Here is a 16072-nt window from a genome sequence, read left to right as displayed (position 1 = left end):
TGCTTTAAGCAGTAGGAAAATGACCTTAGAGAGAACAGCAGAGGTGTCTGAGAAATAAAGAGAAAGGAAAGAGACAAATATATGAGTAAATCTCACTGAACTTTGACTCGATAATATGAAAACAATAGTGTATTTTGGGGTTAAAATACAGAATTAAAAATGTATGAAGATAATACCATGCATGGTATGAGAGCAGGATAAATGGAATTAAAATACTCCAAGCTCCATTTTATTTTCTGGGGAAGGATCAAGTTACTCCCGTTAGACTGTGATTGGATACAGATGTATTCTGTCTTGTCAGAGGAAACATTTCCGTTCCCTCTGAAGTTTCCATTTGAGAGGAAATGTGGGGAATTTTACACTTGGTCCATAAGGCATACATGCAGAAGTATTATTTAAGTATTACTCTATACATCCATAACTAATCTCAGACTAACATTTCTAAAGAGCCCACAGGGTCGCCTGGGTGGCTCAGTCAGTTGAATGTCCAAGCATTAATCTTGGCTAAGGTCATGATCTTGGGGTCCTGGGATCGAGCCCCTTGTGGGGCCCCATGCTCAGCATGGAATCTACTTGAGGATTTTCTATCTTGCTCTCCCACTGTCCCTCCCGCAGCTTGCACACAAACACACACACACACACACACACACACACACACACTCCCTCTTTTTCCCTCTAAAATAAATAAATCTAAAAAAAAGTAAGAACAATAAAGAGCCCACAAATTCGTTCTTCATTAGCCATCACATCTGCATAAGGACTTGTAAGTTTGCAGAGAACTTTTAATCTCAAACACTGAAATGTATATTGGAGGAAGTCTTGGAGGGGCACAAAACAATGAAAACTCAGCTTTGGGCAATGATCAAGTTAAAAGTAGGGCTTATTTTAACAAACTCTGAATGGATTAAGGTGTCTCAGTAAATCTCTTTATGGACAAAATGGTGAAAAGACATGAAACTAAGGGCGTGACTTTCCCACCAAAGTGTGATTGGACCAAACCACCTACAAGTAAGTTAGAAGAGACAGACAGACAAACGTGACAAGAGAAAGCAAAGGACTATATAGCAAGTAAGAATCGTGGAGCCTGTCAGCTTTGCAAGGGCTTTGGCTTAGCCTTTGTCCCTTCAGAGACATGCAGAGCCAGCCAACTGAGTGTGTGGGTCAGAGGAGCGACACGATCTTATTCACATTTTTAGAGGCTCGCTCTGGCCACAGTATGGAAAAGATCCCATAGGGGAAGCAGCCTGTGTCAACAGCCAGTTATATAATGCCGACTGGAGCCATAGGCAAGACGCTGACCATCCCACACATGTAAACTACAGCCCACATTGTTGGTGAGTTAGTCCCTTGCAGTGTTGTACAGGTGAGATCTAGTTGTGTTTGCTGGAAAGGAAATGAAGAGGAAAATTCTTCGACATCACCCTCTTGTTCAGTGTACAACGTATCCAGGAGTGGCCGTGTTGGAGCTCTAAGCACAGTGGTCAAGTGGCAATGAAAAAATAATTTTGTTCCGGATTGGGTTTTTTGGTAGCTGGATTTCCGTATCATGAGTGGTTCCTGAGTGTGCGCACTGTGCTGTCAAAGGAGAGTGGGATACGAGCTGCTTTGCTCCCCACAGGTTCGCCCAACATTTGCAAGCAAATGTCCTGGGCATGGTTTTCCCCCAGATCTCAGCCCCGGTCTGTGCTGGGTCAGTCCTGTCTCCTCCCCAGGCACTCCTTTATAAGAAGCTCAGAGCGGGCCCGTGTTTATTTGTAAAATATTGAACATATCCTTCTGTGGTTTTCTATTTCAATAATCTTTTCTTCAAAAAATTCTATCGGGGCTTTCTAAGATTTTTTTTCTTTATGTTTTGCATATAAATGCCACTTAGATTTTAATGGCTTTGTTGCTTTATTAGCCAGTATACCTCTGCAAATAAGACTCTCTAGTTTTAACATTTCATCGCTGATTATGGCTACCAAACCAATGGTGATATATGAAAAATCACATTTCCGAATAAAACCAGTGAAAGTTTTGTCCTTTATTTCTTCGGGATAGCATTCATCATCATTGTCACTGCGTTTACCACTACTAATGCATCCAGGAAAGATTCCCTACACTTGACAGAAAAGCTCAGGGAAGCCTGTTATACCACCTATAATTTAGGAATAAAAATAAGTAATGGGAACTCTATTTATCTCTTTTAGATAATAATGTTAAATGGGAAATTTAAAAGTTAGGTCTGGTGAAGAATTGGAGATTTGTACAAATAAAAGTTGTAAGAGGAAGTAAGTGCTTACATAGTTTTAGATTTCCACAACCTTTTCGGTTATAGCTGACAGACTGACCTCATCACATGGAATAAGTGTTCCTATTGCCAGGCTGAAAACCTTCCTGGGAGATCGGGGGCTGTACAATGCAGGGCTGATGTATTTCAGTTCTATTCCAGGTAAGTTCATTCCTGTGAGAAAACAAACAGGAGCCCTCGTATGATCCACACTGGATGGAACCTATTCTGTCGGCTTAGTTCTTAGGGTGCATTTAGCAGAGACAAACTTCAAAGCAGATTTTATGAATATGTCTGCAGAATTTAAAGAAAACATGGACTCAGTGAAACAATAGAAAATCTCAACACATATTACTATTAAATAGCAAGCATGTAAGCATTATGCTGTTAATTTAGAAAGCTTATAGAGATGTTATATGTGACCATACTAGCACAAAGGGAGTGTGGTAGGAACACTGCTATACTGGTATGTAAATGTTCTATATTTTACTGGAACCAAGTCAGTATTAATCATAGGCTATTTTTGATAAGTGTAAAATATTTTAATTTTATTCCCTGGACCAAATATTTAAATAATAAAACAAAATATAGCAAAAATATAGAGATATTAAGATGATGTATTATAAATTCTGTTTACCACAAAAGAGAAGAGGAAATAAGAAAAGAAAGGAAGAGACAAATAAAAAACAAATAGTAAAAAGGCAGATCTTAATCCAATCATAATATCACGTACACGTAAATGGACTAAACAGTTCAGTCAAATAGCAGGGGTGATCAGATTGGATATAAAAGTAAGATCCAATTACATTTAGACTTTAGGAAATGAACTTTAAATTCAAAGATATGTATATTACATTCAATACATATATTAAAAGAATGGAAAAAGATACACTGTGCAAACAGTTAGCATAAGAGCTGGAATGGCTACACTAATGTGGGTTGAAAGAGATTACGCAGCAGGAATGTTATTAGACATGAAATACAAACTGGTCAACCAAGAGTGGAAATCAACTAAACCAAACTGGCTCTTTAAGAAGATCATATAAAATTGGTAAACCTTTGAGTAGATTGAAAAAGGAAAAGGAAGAGAATAAAGATATTACCAATATCAAGAATGGAAGGGGGTACAGTAGACTTCCAAAACAGAAAGCACCAGGCCCATGTGGATTCACTGGAGACTTCTATAAAACATATAAAGAAGAAATTATACCAATTCTCTATAATCTCTTCCAGAGGAGAAAATCAGAGGAACTACTTCATAACTCACTGTGTGAAGCCTGCATTGCCCCAGTACCAAAACCAGACAAAGACAGACAGTACAAGGAAAAAAAAAAAAAAACTACAAGCAATCTACCACCAAGTAGAATTTGTCCCAGGTATGCACAGCTGGTGCAACGTTCAAAAATAAATTAATGTGATCCACCATATCAGCAGGATAAAGAAGACAAATCACATGATCATATTGATAGAGGCAGAAAAACATTTGATGAAATCCAGCACCCGTTCCTAATAAAAACTCCCAACAAACTAGGAAGAGAGGGAACTTTCTCAACTTGATAAAGAACAATTACAAAAAACTTACAGCTAAAATCATACTTCATGGTGAGAAACTCCAAGCTTTCCCACTAAGATCAGAAATTAGGCAAAGATGTCCCCTCGTAGCATATCCTTTCAACATCTTGCTGAAGTTGGGTTTTGTCCACTTACTTTTTCCAGTTTTACTGACATGTAATTGACATATAATACTGCAGAAGCTTAAGATGTACAGCAAAACGACTGACTTACATAAATTGTAATCGATGGCCACTACTAATTTGGTTCATATCCATCATTTTATGTAGATAGAAAAAAATTTTTCTTTTCTTGTGATGAGAACTCTTAGGATTTACTCTCTTAACCACTTTTAAATAGAGCATACTGCAGGGACCATGTTCATCCCGTTTTCCTTTACCTCTCCATACTTTTTGTCTTACACCTGGGGACATTTGTCCATTCATCCGAGATTTTAGAGAACAGAAGTCTGACTTCTGAAAACAGATCAGTGCTCGCCTGAAAGTCAAGGGTTGATTGAGTGCAGAGAGACATTTTTGAAGTCATGGAAGGATCCTCTAACTGGATTATGGTGGTAGTTACACAGCTGTGTACGTGTGTCAACCCAACCAAAGCATACACTTAAACAGGGTGTGTTTCAGTTTATGCAAATTATACTTTAACAAAGTTAAAATCAACTTTAATAAACTGATTTTCCAAAAATGAACGCTGTGACACTAATGCCGGGGACACGAAGCCAGGCTCTAGTTAACATGCCGAGTGAGGAGTAGTTGCCCTTGGCCATAAGGGTCCTACTCCCCAGGGGTGTGCAGGGGAGCCCAGAGGCAGCGGGGAGGGGGTCCGCCTCCGTCAGTTGGTCAGAGGGAGAGCTGAGTCAGCTCATCCAGCCCTCCAAAGCAAACTGGCCCCATGGTTCCTTTTCCAGAACCGGTTTCATTTTTTATAGCTTTGGGCCTTCTTGCTTGTAGGGGCCCCAAGCCACTACAGAGCAAACACATTAAAAATTCACCACATCCCACATTAAATATATATGGGTTTAGTCAAATTGCAGGAAACCGGCTGACATAATGTTATATTTTGTGGGCATTTCGTTAAACATTTATTTATTTCAAGTTGTCTCTGTTTTTCCCACCCACAAATTGCACCCCTTTTTTTTTTCCCCCCTTTGTTGTTCTTAAAAATCTCAAAAACTAGTTCAGTGGGCTCTCTGTACCTGCCAGGCCCATTGAGACTTTGTTTTTTAAAGTTTCTATTTCATTTAAAGAGAGTGTGCCTGCAGAGAACAGGGTGGGGTGGACGGGGTAGGGGTTCTTGCTTTGTCCCAGCTCTGGCCACACACCCAGGGGTGACATTCTGAACCCCACTCCTCTGACAGCTCTAGGGCAGGGATCACCTGGGCTCCTGTCCTGTGCGCATGCGGAGTGTCAGCGGTAGGATCCTCATCTCCTCAGGATTCTTGTCTGACCGAGTCAGTCCGAAGGAGGGAAGCAGGAGAGGTCCAAGAGGTTGGAACTCCTTAAAGTGGTGTCCATGGGAAGCCAGCCCTGACCTGACGCCAGAGGGGCTCTAGAGCGAGCATCCCCCCAGGAGCTCCTGCCCTAGCAGGTTCCCCACCCTCTGGGGCAAGTTTCCCAAAAAGGAAGCTTTGAGCACGGCTCACGGTAGCTGGGGCCCAGGAGAGGGGCCCTGGCCTCTCACAGCTCCTGCCCCACAGGCCGACTCTGGTTCCCAAAGACCCTCCTTGGATGGTGGCCTCTGCAAATGGGTATCCTAACCAATACAGAGTTCCAGGAACCACCCCCAAGACAAAAAACTTACTTCCAGAAGTGTCCAATGGATTTCGATTGCAGCCAAGTTTTGGAGGCACTGAATTTTAACTAGAGTTTCGTTGGCATGAACTCTTGCCCAGGAAAGAGTGTCTGCAGAGCGTTTCTCTCCATCCTCTGGGCTCAGGAATATTTCGGGCAGCTGCAAAGGGAGCTGCCAGCTTGCATGCCCTCAAGTTGCACACCCACACTGGGACTTCAGCAGGCAGGAGGCCCGTGTGTCCCTCTCTCCCTTTGTCATACATCTCAAAGTAGAGCTCATTGGCCACCCTACACTGCAGAGTTTTTGATGAAACTCCTTTTTGGTGTCCACATCCTCTGCAGCCCAGGGGCTGATGAGGTCCAGGTTGGTGTATGTGGTGGTCGCGGTGGTGGGCGGGGGGATGGGGTGTATTTATCCAAGTGATAATGTTCTCAGAATCTCCCCTGTTCCTCCTGCTGTTGGTAAGGTCTCTGGGAAGACCTCTTGGCCTTTAATGCAGATAAGCCCTCAGCTTCTGGACGGACCCCTTCCTTGGACAGACATAGATACTCAAGCCGGCAATGAGAGCGTCTAGGGGATTCTATTCCTAGCTCTGGTTCAGGAAGTGGCCATGAGTGACCTCCTCATGTTTCTCTATCTCGTGCTCTTCTCCAGAAAGAGCAACTTCGTCTAACACAACCCGTGCCCTTGGGGAACCCTTGACTCTTTGGGCAGGAAGATTGTGTGGATGTTTCCCCCCCCTCACTTTATGCTTTTCTGTACCCTTCAGATTTCTTACAAAGAAAGAGAGAGCTTCTGTCTATGCAGACAGCACACGTAGAGATGGTCTCTGATCACAAGCGCTGGGAAACAGAGGGCGATGTTAGGCATTTATTGAGTTTATACTGAGGTGTATGTGAATCAAGTTTCATGAATGACCTCACTCTAAAATCTCCAGGTGTGAATGGAAAAGTGACAGCCTGGGGAACAGGAGGTCTTATAACAAACAGCAGACCAAAACCTCAGAGTTTCTGATGAGTTGTTAAAACGTTCTAATTTGCAATTATCACCCTAAAATGAAATGTCTTGTGTGTTAAGAATTATTTGTATGTCATACTGCCAAATATCCTATAAGCTGTCTGTGATTTCTCCAGACACTCTCAGAAAGACCAAGAAAGGCAAAGAGGATATGGGTTCATGCATTTTCCAGATTAGTATAAAATGCTAGGTCTGCGCCTGATGCTGATTATTTCATACACGGGACTCAAACTGCAGATCTGTTGATCCACGGAGAGGTACTAGAAGCATGTCAGAGAACACGATGAAATGAGGAGATTGAACGTTTATCATGTTAATCTCATCAAAGGAGATATCAAGCTGGATGTTTAAGCTTAGAGAATTCTAGAATGTGTAGTGCAGCATCTTCACTGATATGGTATCTGACAGTGACTAACACTCTACCACTCCTTGGTGAGATAAACCCAGGGAGAGCTGCTCCCAGAGAGCAACACATTGTTATTTACTTACTTACTTAATTTACTTATATTAACATATAATGGATTATTTGCCACAGGGGTACAGGTCTGTGAACCATCAGGCTTACACACTTCATAGCACTCACCATAGCACATACCCTTCCCAATGTCCATCACCCAGCCACCCTATCCCTCCCCCCCACAACCCTCAATTTATTTCCTGAGATTAAGAGTCTCTTATGGTTTGTCTCCCTCCCCAGTCCCATCTTGTTTCATTTTTTCCCTCCCTACCCCTCACGGCCCCCCGCCCTGCCTCTCAAATTCCTCATATCAGAGAGATCATATGATAATTATCTTTCTCTGATTGACCTATTTCGCTTAACATAATACCCTCTAGTTCCATCCACGTCATTGCAAATGGCAAGATTTCAGGTTTTGATGGCTGCACAGTATTCCATTGTATATACATATACCACATCTTCTTTATCCATTCATCTGTTGATGGACATCTAGGGTCTTTCCATAGTTTGGCTATAACACATTGTCTTCTGTTAACACTTGTGGGAGAGGCAGGGGCGTACAAGGGCAGGAGGCTGGGCTAACTTGAGTGACCTGGGACCTCATCTCACTCATCACTTACCAGTTGTGTGCATGCCATCACACTGTCGTCAAAGTGCGGGTCCAGGCAAACTGTGGGCCCATGTTCTGCTTCTAAAAGCCCATGGCACTGTCATCTTGAGAATGTGGATTACTGAAGGCTGATCCAAAATAAATTTCAACTAAAAAGGACAGTTTTAGAGAAGCACACAACTGTAACAAATCTAGGAATAAAACCTAATAACCAACTCATCTGGATCCCTTACTGAACTACTCTTAACCCCTCAGATGGATGTACACAACAACCCCACGTTTACACGTAGATGATGGCCCTGAGTCTAGGATAGGAAAAACATTTCAGTCCCAGAGATCCCTTCAGTTTTGTAAGAGCTGGGTGTTGGGAGACAAATTTCTGTGAGTCTTCTGTGTCCCTGATGTCTTGTACATGAAGCAGTGACTGCTTTTGTTCTGGACATCGTTTCAAGGATGTTGTCTGTGAGCAGCCTTGGGAGATAAAGGTGGACTCTTCCTCCGCAGCAAAGCACAGGTATGCCTCCCATCCAGTGGGACAAGGACGACATCCCCTTCCATGGCCAACAGAACACCTGCCCACTGTGTAACTTCACATTCTCAAGCCAGGCTCTTCTCCAGCACTGCAAATTAACATGTCCTCTTGGGACTGCCTTACAGGCAGTGGGTTTAAGGGGCTGAGGTACCAGCTACTGCCACAGCAGTGAGTGACCAACTGGCCTCCATCTCAACCAACACCCGTGGGCTGGGTGGATTGATTCATTAGCTTGCAAGTAGGGAAAATCCCAGGCACCTTGACACTTCTCAACCGAAGGCTGAATTTTCACAGCTCCCCTTCAGGAATCACTAAAATTGACAGTGATCATGATTAACAGGCTTTTCTTTCTGGCAACTTTTCAAATGCCAGCAGCCTTTAGAGATTAAAGCAAAAAGTTACATAAGATGACCTTCCATGTCCTCACTTACAAATTATGAATAGTGGCATAATCCTGATAGGAGGATTGAAGGAAACGCCAAAAGGGGCTGAATCTGACTTGAAGGGAGACTTGATAAATTTAAGATATGTAGTAGACCTCTGAGCAACTATACACGACACAAAAGAAATATAGCTAATGAGCCAATTATGGCAGCAAAACGGATTACTGAAGAATAGTCACTGCAGAAGAAAACAGGAAAAATAGACAAAGAACAAGTGGAACAAACCAGAAACAATAACAAGATAATAGATTTAAGCACAAACATATCGATAACCACTGTACATGAATGGTCTAAACCAGGAATTTCTGCCAGCCCCCAGACAGTAAGCATCTTATGCTCTGCATGCAACAAAATCTTTGCTACCGGTACACAACTCTGCTGTTGCAACAAGAAATCAGTCACAGACATTCTGCAAATGAGTGGACATGCCTGTGGCCCAGCAAAATTTATTTCCAAAACCAGGTGGCAGGTTTTGGCCAAGGAACCATAGATTGCTGACCTCTGACTAAGGAGTCCAATTAACAGGCAAAGATGTATTATAAAGACGCTGAGATACTAATAGTAAAACATGGGGAAGACATGTATTGTTAGAACATGAATCAAAAAATGCTGAGGTCCAGGAGAGGCTGGGTGGCTCAGTTTGTTAAGCAGCTGACTCTTGGTTTTGGCTCTGGTTGTGACCCCAGGGTCCTGGGATTGAGCCCCATGTTGGGCTCCATGCTCAGTGGGGAGTGCCTGTTTGAGGATCCTCTCTCCCTCTCCCTCTGCCCCTCCCTTCCTTGCATGTTCTCTTTCTCAATTTCTAAAATACATAAGTAAGTAAATCTTTTTTAAAAATGCTGAAATGGCAAGAATATTATTAGACAAAGTAGATTTCAGAGCAAAGAATGTTGTCAAGGATAGGAGGAGCATTTTATAATGCTAAGGGGGTCAGTTCATCCTGAGAACATCCAATGCTAACTTGGTATGCACTTTATAGCAGATCTTCAAAATACTTGAAGCAAAAACTGATAAAAATGAGAGGAAAAATAAACAAATCCATAATTATAAGTGGAGCTTGCAACCTGCCTCTCTCACAAATGATAAGGAGACAGATTAATAAAGATATAGAAGTTTTGACAAACACTAAATCAACTTGTCTTAACTGACATCTTTAGGAAACTACCCCCAAGTATGAAATACACATTCATTTCAGGTGCACATGAAACATTTACCAAGATAGACCACATTCAGGACCAAAAAACAGCTGTCCATAATTTTAAAAGCTTGAACTCATACAATGACTATTCTCTCTCAAAATGAAATTAAATTAGAAGTCAATAGCAGAAATATGTGTGGCAAATCCCCAAATGTTTGGCTATTGAAAAAATATGTCATGTTTCAAAGAAGAAATCAAAAGGGAAATTAGAAAATGTTTTCATTTGGATAAAAATGAAAACAGTCTGTCATAATTTGTGGGATGCAGCCAAAGCAGTGCCTAAAGGAAAATTTATAGCATCAAATGCTTATATTAGAAAAGAAGAAATCTTTCAAATTGATGATCTAAGCTCTCATTTTGAGAAAACTAGTAAGTGCTAAGACTTCTATTACAGCAGAATGAGGAACTTGGCAAATTCTCTCCCCCAAAAGAAAAAAATAATGCTGGGTACAGTAATTTAAAAAAACAATTTCAGGGATGCCTAGGTGGCTCAGTCAGTTAAACATGCATTTGCATGGGAGAGACCTGAGAGAGGCCACACTCTGTGCCAGCTGGCCTTGGGCTTGCACACACACAGGGAGGAGAAAGTTAGAGCCAGGGCAGACTTGAATGCACTCCCAAAGTCACACACTGATCTGCTGGCAGTGGTGGAGGCTAGAGATGTCCAAGCATAGCCTCTGAGCAGCCACCAGCTAACAGCAGAGCCACACAGACATGCAGATGAGACCGAGAGTACCATACTTAAAAACCAAACCAAGAATGAAATAAAAACAGAGTAAGCAAAGACAGCAGTGGCCACATACTGTGGGGGAAACATATTTCCCAGATTTAGTGCTGGGAAGTTACCAAACAAACAAAACACCAGTGACAATATCGTCAAGCGGGAAATATCGGAGTCTGCAGTTGCTAAGTATACAGCAAACGTAATATGTCATCCGAATATTAGATAAGATCTAATATATGATCCACCCACCCAGAAATAGCAAAGTGTGATCCACGGGGGGGTGGGGGCGGCACTCGACAGTTATATTATTCAACGCCAAGGTTTCTATCTGGTACTTTTAAATACTTTCTCTCTCTATACTGTGTTGAACCATTGTCATCTCACTTTAATTCATCAAATTTATTTTAATCATTTCAATTTCTTCTTTAGTATTTCGGGCATATTTATTTATAATGTTCAGTTATAATTGAAGTCTTGCCTACTAAGTTTAATATCTGGCGGAATTTGATTCCACAAGTTAGCAGCAAGTTCCCTGTTCCAGGAGAGGTTCTGATTCTCACTTGCGAGGTGTCTCTCGTGTGTCTCTCTGCCGTAAGGCCGCCTCAGTGCAGAGAAACACCATTCAAAGAAACACCAACCATATAGCTGTAATGATGAAAAGTGCTTCAAATTGTTTTTAACATATCTCAAATGAAGACAAAAAAGGGCCGGTTAAAAGGTAAACTGAGGCACATTTAAATTTTTCAAACTGTTCATTTGGTCATACATCCATTTGAATTGGGCACCACCACGCAGAAGGTGGTCAGCAGCCCCCACTAAGAGGAGCTAGGGCAGATACGTTTATGGAGAAGAGTCAGACAGAAGGCAAGGAAGGAGTCATTTGATTGCCTATAGCTGAAGTGGTTGCTTTATCTGGGGAAGCCTATTTGGCTGTTTGTTGATTGCTCTCAAGTTTCATTTCCCAGTACACCAATTCATTGACTGGATTAGGTGGTTGGCTTGTGTAGGCTACCCTTACGTAGGCTACCAGGGACTTAGCACCCCACAGTCTAATGGCATCCTTGTATCTTTACACAACAGATCCCTTTCATATTGTGAGGGCGAAATTTCTTGATACACTTTTCCCATTTCTCTACTCATATCTAAAAAACCCTGTCTTCCTCTTGAAGCCCCCAAAGTGATGTTGTCAAAAAGGATTTTAGGATCACCCCAGAAATATTGAAATTTCTCACCACAATTCCCAAAGAGCAAAAACTTATGGCACTCCAGACACTCATAACGATGATAATAATTAAAGTCATACTAATAAGACCTTGTGATAGGAGCTTCTTTTCTTCAAGTAAGACTGCACACAATTTTTGATCTTCAGGTTTGTCGTTATCATTATTTTGAATTTTCCACAGCAAATCAGACATTTGAAGGCCCAGAGGGTATACATTTTCTAAATTATATCAAATGAGGCAGGGATTTAAATTTCAGAAAGTTCTGTGTGAATATAACAAAATTATCCCCAGGGAAAAATGAAAACAAGAAATTCCTGGCAACTTAATCTGGGTACAATTGCTGGGGTATGTAAATTATTTTCCAGATGTGTACACTCACAAGCAAGTTATCAGAGAGTCAGTCCACTTGTGAATTTGATAGATTCTGTCAGCCCAATTGATACAAAGTATCTCTTACTGGTGTCTTGATATGCACTTCGCTGATTACTAGTGACACTGAACATCTCTGCACATGTCTGTTAGCTTTTGTGAAATGCTTTTGGAAATGCCTGCTTGTGAATTTTTAATTTAGCTATTGGTGTTTTTGCATTTTTCTCATTGATTAGTGTGAGTTATTAAATACAAATATCAATTATTTGTTGGTTACACTTTACAAGTATGTTCTCCCAGTGTTTAACTCATTTTCCTTCTCTTTAGCTTCTTATTTGATGAACAGGGGTCCTTAATTTTACCATAATAGAATAAAGATACTCTCTTTTTTCTTTTTACAGTTTGTGTTAGTCAGGTGGAGTGAGTGAGAAGTTGCCCGAGAGATCGTTCAGACAGAAGGAATGTTGAATGGGGAGCTCCTCACAAAGGTGTAGAAAGAGCTGAGAAGATACTGAGGATGCTAAGGCACCCTGAGATCAAGTCCACTGGAAATCTGCACACACCCCAGCCCTGAAGGAATAAAGGAGGAGACTGTGGAAAGACCTGAGAAAAAGCAGGCAAATGACAGAGACAGAATATTAAAGTTTTCCCTTTAACGTTTAAATTCTTAATCCGATGGAATGGAATGCTTTATTTATGGTGTGAGGTAGGGATCATATTGTATTTGTTTTCCACATCAGTAACTTATATTCCCAGTTAAATCCTTTGAAAGACAGTGTGTTGATACATACTCTTCTTGGCTTTTAATTAAATAATTCATTAAATATGAAACAATGTTTTCATAAAATAAATTTTAAATTAATAATGAAATATGCTTTCAAATGCTTTACATTTTGGTTGAAAACAGAATTGTAAGAATTAAACTTTATATTTACTAACTCTTGATTTCCAAAATCTCTCCATTTTTCTACTAGACATAGGGAAGATATTTGGAGCAGAAAGTCATGTGTATATTTGAAAACAAAAAAATCACAATCCTGTTGTCCTTCGAGAATTGTGCAAATACACACATTCATTTTTGTAAGAAGAGATGAGAAGAAAAACTTCTTGCCATCGGATAAATTTTGCCCAATAGGAAGGTCTGTTCAGTCTGAGTTTCTTACCCCTATGACATTGTTTCACCTTGGAATATTTTATTGTTCTTAGAGACTTTGGAGTCCTAAGGATTTGCTCTGGTTGAGATGAGCTTCCTTGACTTCTTCAGATTAGTGGGTCCTTTTGTATTCACAGTTTAGACCTGTTTTTAAAAACCAACTATTGAGAGAAACAGGGGCCAGTGACTGTGTGTCGGGGATGGGGGAAGGTGTGGACACCTGCTGCAGGGGTCTGCTTGGCTGGTGGGGTCCCGGCGTCACTGCTGGATCCAGGACTTGTGGAGGCTCTGCTCTTGGTATTTCAAAGTCCTTTTCCAGACAACTGTTGAGTGACCCAAGCTCATTATGTGAGCCAATCAATTACATTAGCAAAGCTGTCGCTGCTTTTCCTTCTGTCTGTGAGTGAAATACACGTTATCCCCATCTGTGTCAGTTCTTTATAGTCTGAGAAAAAGGAACATGTTCACGAACAATTAGTTCAGAAATGAATGCTTGAACCCTGAAGAATACTGTAGTATCCCCGGGAGACAGAAGTCTCTCACTCCTACAGTCCTGCAGTTCTGCCAGCACCAAGCCCAAGTTCTGTATCAGAGACTTCCTGTGGCCTTAGCTTGAGAAGTCACCTTTGGCTATGAGGGAACACCTAGCTATTTATCTAATAATCATTACTGAGTACCTATTCTGTGCCTGATATTTTGCCAAGGGCATTAGTTCCTAGAGCTGCCAAAGCAAATGACCACAAATTGGGAGGCTTAAGGCAACAGAAATGTATTATCTTACCGTCGTGGTGGCCAGAGGTCTGCAGTCAAGATGTTGGCAGGGCCACACTGCCTCTGAAAGCTGTAGGGAAGACTCCTCCCTTGTTCCTCTAGCTCCTGGGGTAGGCAGTACCCTTGGCTTTCCCGGGCTTGTGGATGTCTCCTTCCAATCTCTCTCCCCATCTTCAAATGGCCTTATTCTCTGGGTGTCTTTGTGTCTTCACATGGCCCCCCACCTCTCATCAGGACACCAGGCACATTGCATTAAGGGCCCATCCTAAGCCAGCATGACTTCTCCTCAAGTACTCACCTGAGCAATGACTCTTGACTTGGGCGAAGCCTATGCATTGAGGCTGGGTGTGAGGCTCCTGTGGCACCCCCGCCTCCCCTCTCGGAGTCAGCAAAGCTCTGTCCCTGTTGGGCTCCATGGAAGATCTTGGGACGGATAGATCCCTTCTTGATACAGTGTGGGTGGGATCCTGGCCCAAGAAGGTCTCCTGCTTCTTATCTAGACGTAGAAATTTTTTCTTCTCCCATCTCCAGGTGTCATGGATGTTTGCTTGTATCCTGGAGGTGACAGTTCATAGTGTCTCTTCTAGGCATCTAAGACTTGCTTCATAGCCCAGGACCATGAGGTAACCACCTCTCTCACATACTCTGCTGAGTGAAACACTTGCTGTGTCCATCTGTCCTTGGTAATGAGATCACCAGGGACATGAGGATCTATAGTCCCAGCCAATAGCACTTCCAGTGATATTAGCTATGTTTCCATTGGAACTCAGGAAAATGGTGAAATTTCAACTGGAAGAATTTTAACTGACAATCTTAACTATAAAAGAACCTTATTTTTCTCAGGAGAGAAAACAGCCTAAAACAAAATCTCCTTCATCCTCAATTTCCTGAAAGAAAAAGCTTTAAATAGGACTTTTTATTTAATAAGATCCACCATAAAATGGCAAAGTATGTTTTTGTCCATTGAATTTTGTTTAAAGAAGCATTACTGAGAAATTAGGAATGAGTAATTTGAGGCTAGGACAAAAATATCAAATTTTGTATCATAAATATAATCACTGTTTCTAATATTAGTAACAATGATATCTGGCTTAGAAAAACTTTCATTTGAGAATTGCTTTCAAGCAATTACCTACTGATGACCTAATTTATGAATCAGTGGATACTTGGATGCTTCCTGTGGCTCTGCAATCACACAGGCATCTGCTGTGTAGGGAAGTGTCTCTGTCCTGTCATTTTGCCCCATCTGTATAATTAAAGAGGAGACAATATGTACAGTATTATCCTACTTGGTTATTTGGTATCTGGAAAGGGCTTTGCAAGCAGAACAATGTGACGGTAGCAAGAAGGCACCATTCCCCCGGCATTTGTCAAGGACTGAGAAGTCATCCCCCTCTCAGTGTGGTCCTCACATTCGATACTCACAAATCCGTGATAAGGTCAGGGTGCCTGAGGGCTACTCACAGAAGTCCATGCCTGTTGTACAGAAAGGGACTATTTTGTATGTATATCACATATCTTACAAAATCCGTGAGAAGACTGGAAAAAGGCTCAATGAGCAGAAACCAAGGGAGATCAGGGAGCAGGGCAGAGGTCACCTCCAAGAGCAGCCCAGTTAGGACCCCTTCGGCTGCCTCTCCCAACTTTGTGACCTTCAAGACTCAGCATCCTGGTAGAGTAGCTGATTTCATGAGTTTAGCTCACACGCTCTTGTCTTAGTTGCCAGGGTTGAGGGGAGGTGGGTAATTTTTTCCCTTGGGCTTTTCTAGTGGGAACTGGGTCACTTTCCATGAAACACTCATAATATAAGCCATTACAATTGGGTAGGATGTATATTCACATTTGAGTGAGGGGAAAAAAGAAGACAAAGGAGTCAACTACAGGTATTACTGACTATTCACATCTTACAAAAGAGGAAGCCTCATCTCAGAGGGGTTCTATCACTT

This window comes from Enhydra lutris, unplaced genomic scaffold (genome assembly GCF_002288905.1).
Source record: "Enhydra lutris kenyoni isolate GAN:26980312 unplaced genomic scaffold, ASM228890v2 scaffoldscaffold62, whole genome shotgun sequence".
Taxonomy (NCBI): domain Eukaryota; kingdom Metazoa; phylum Chordata; class Mammalia; order Carnivora; family Mustelidae; genus Enhydra; species Enhydra lutris.
This window is presented reverse-complemented; position numbering follows the sequence as displayed.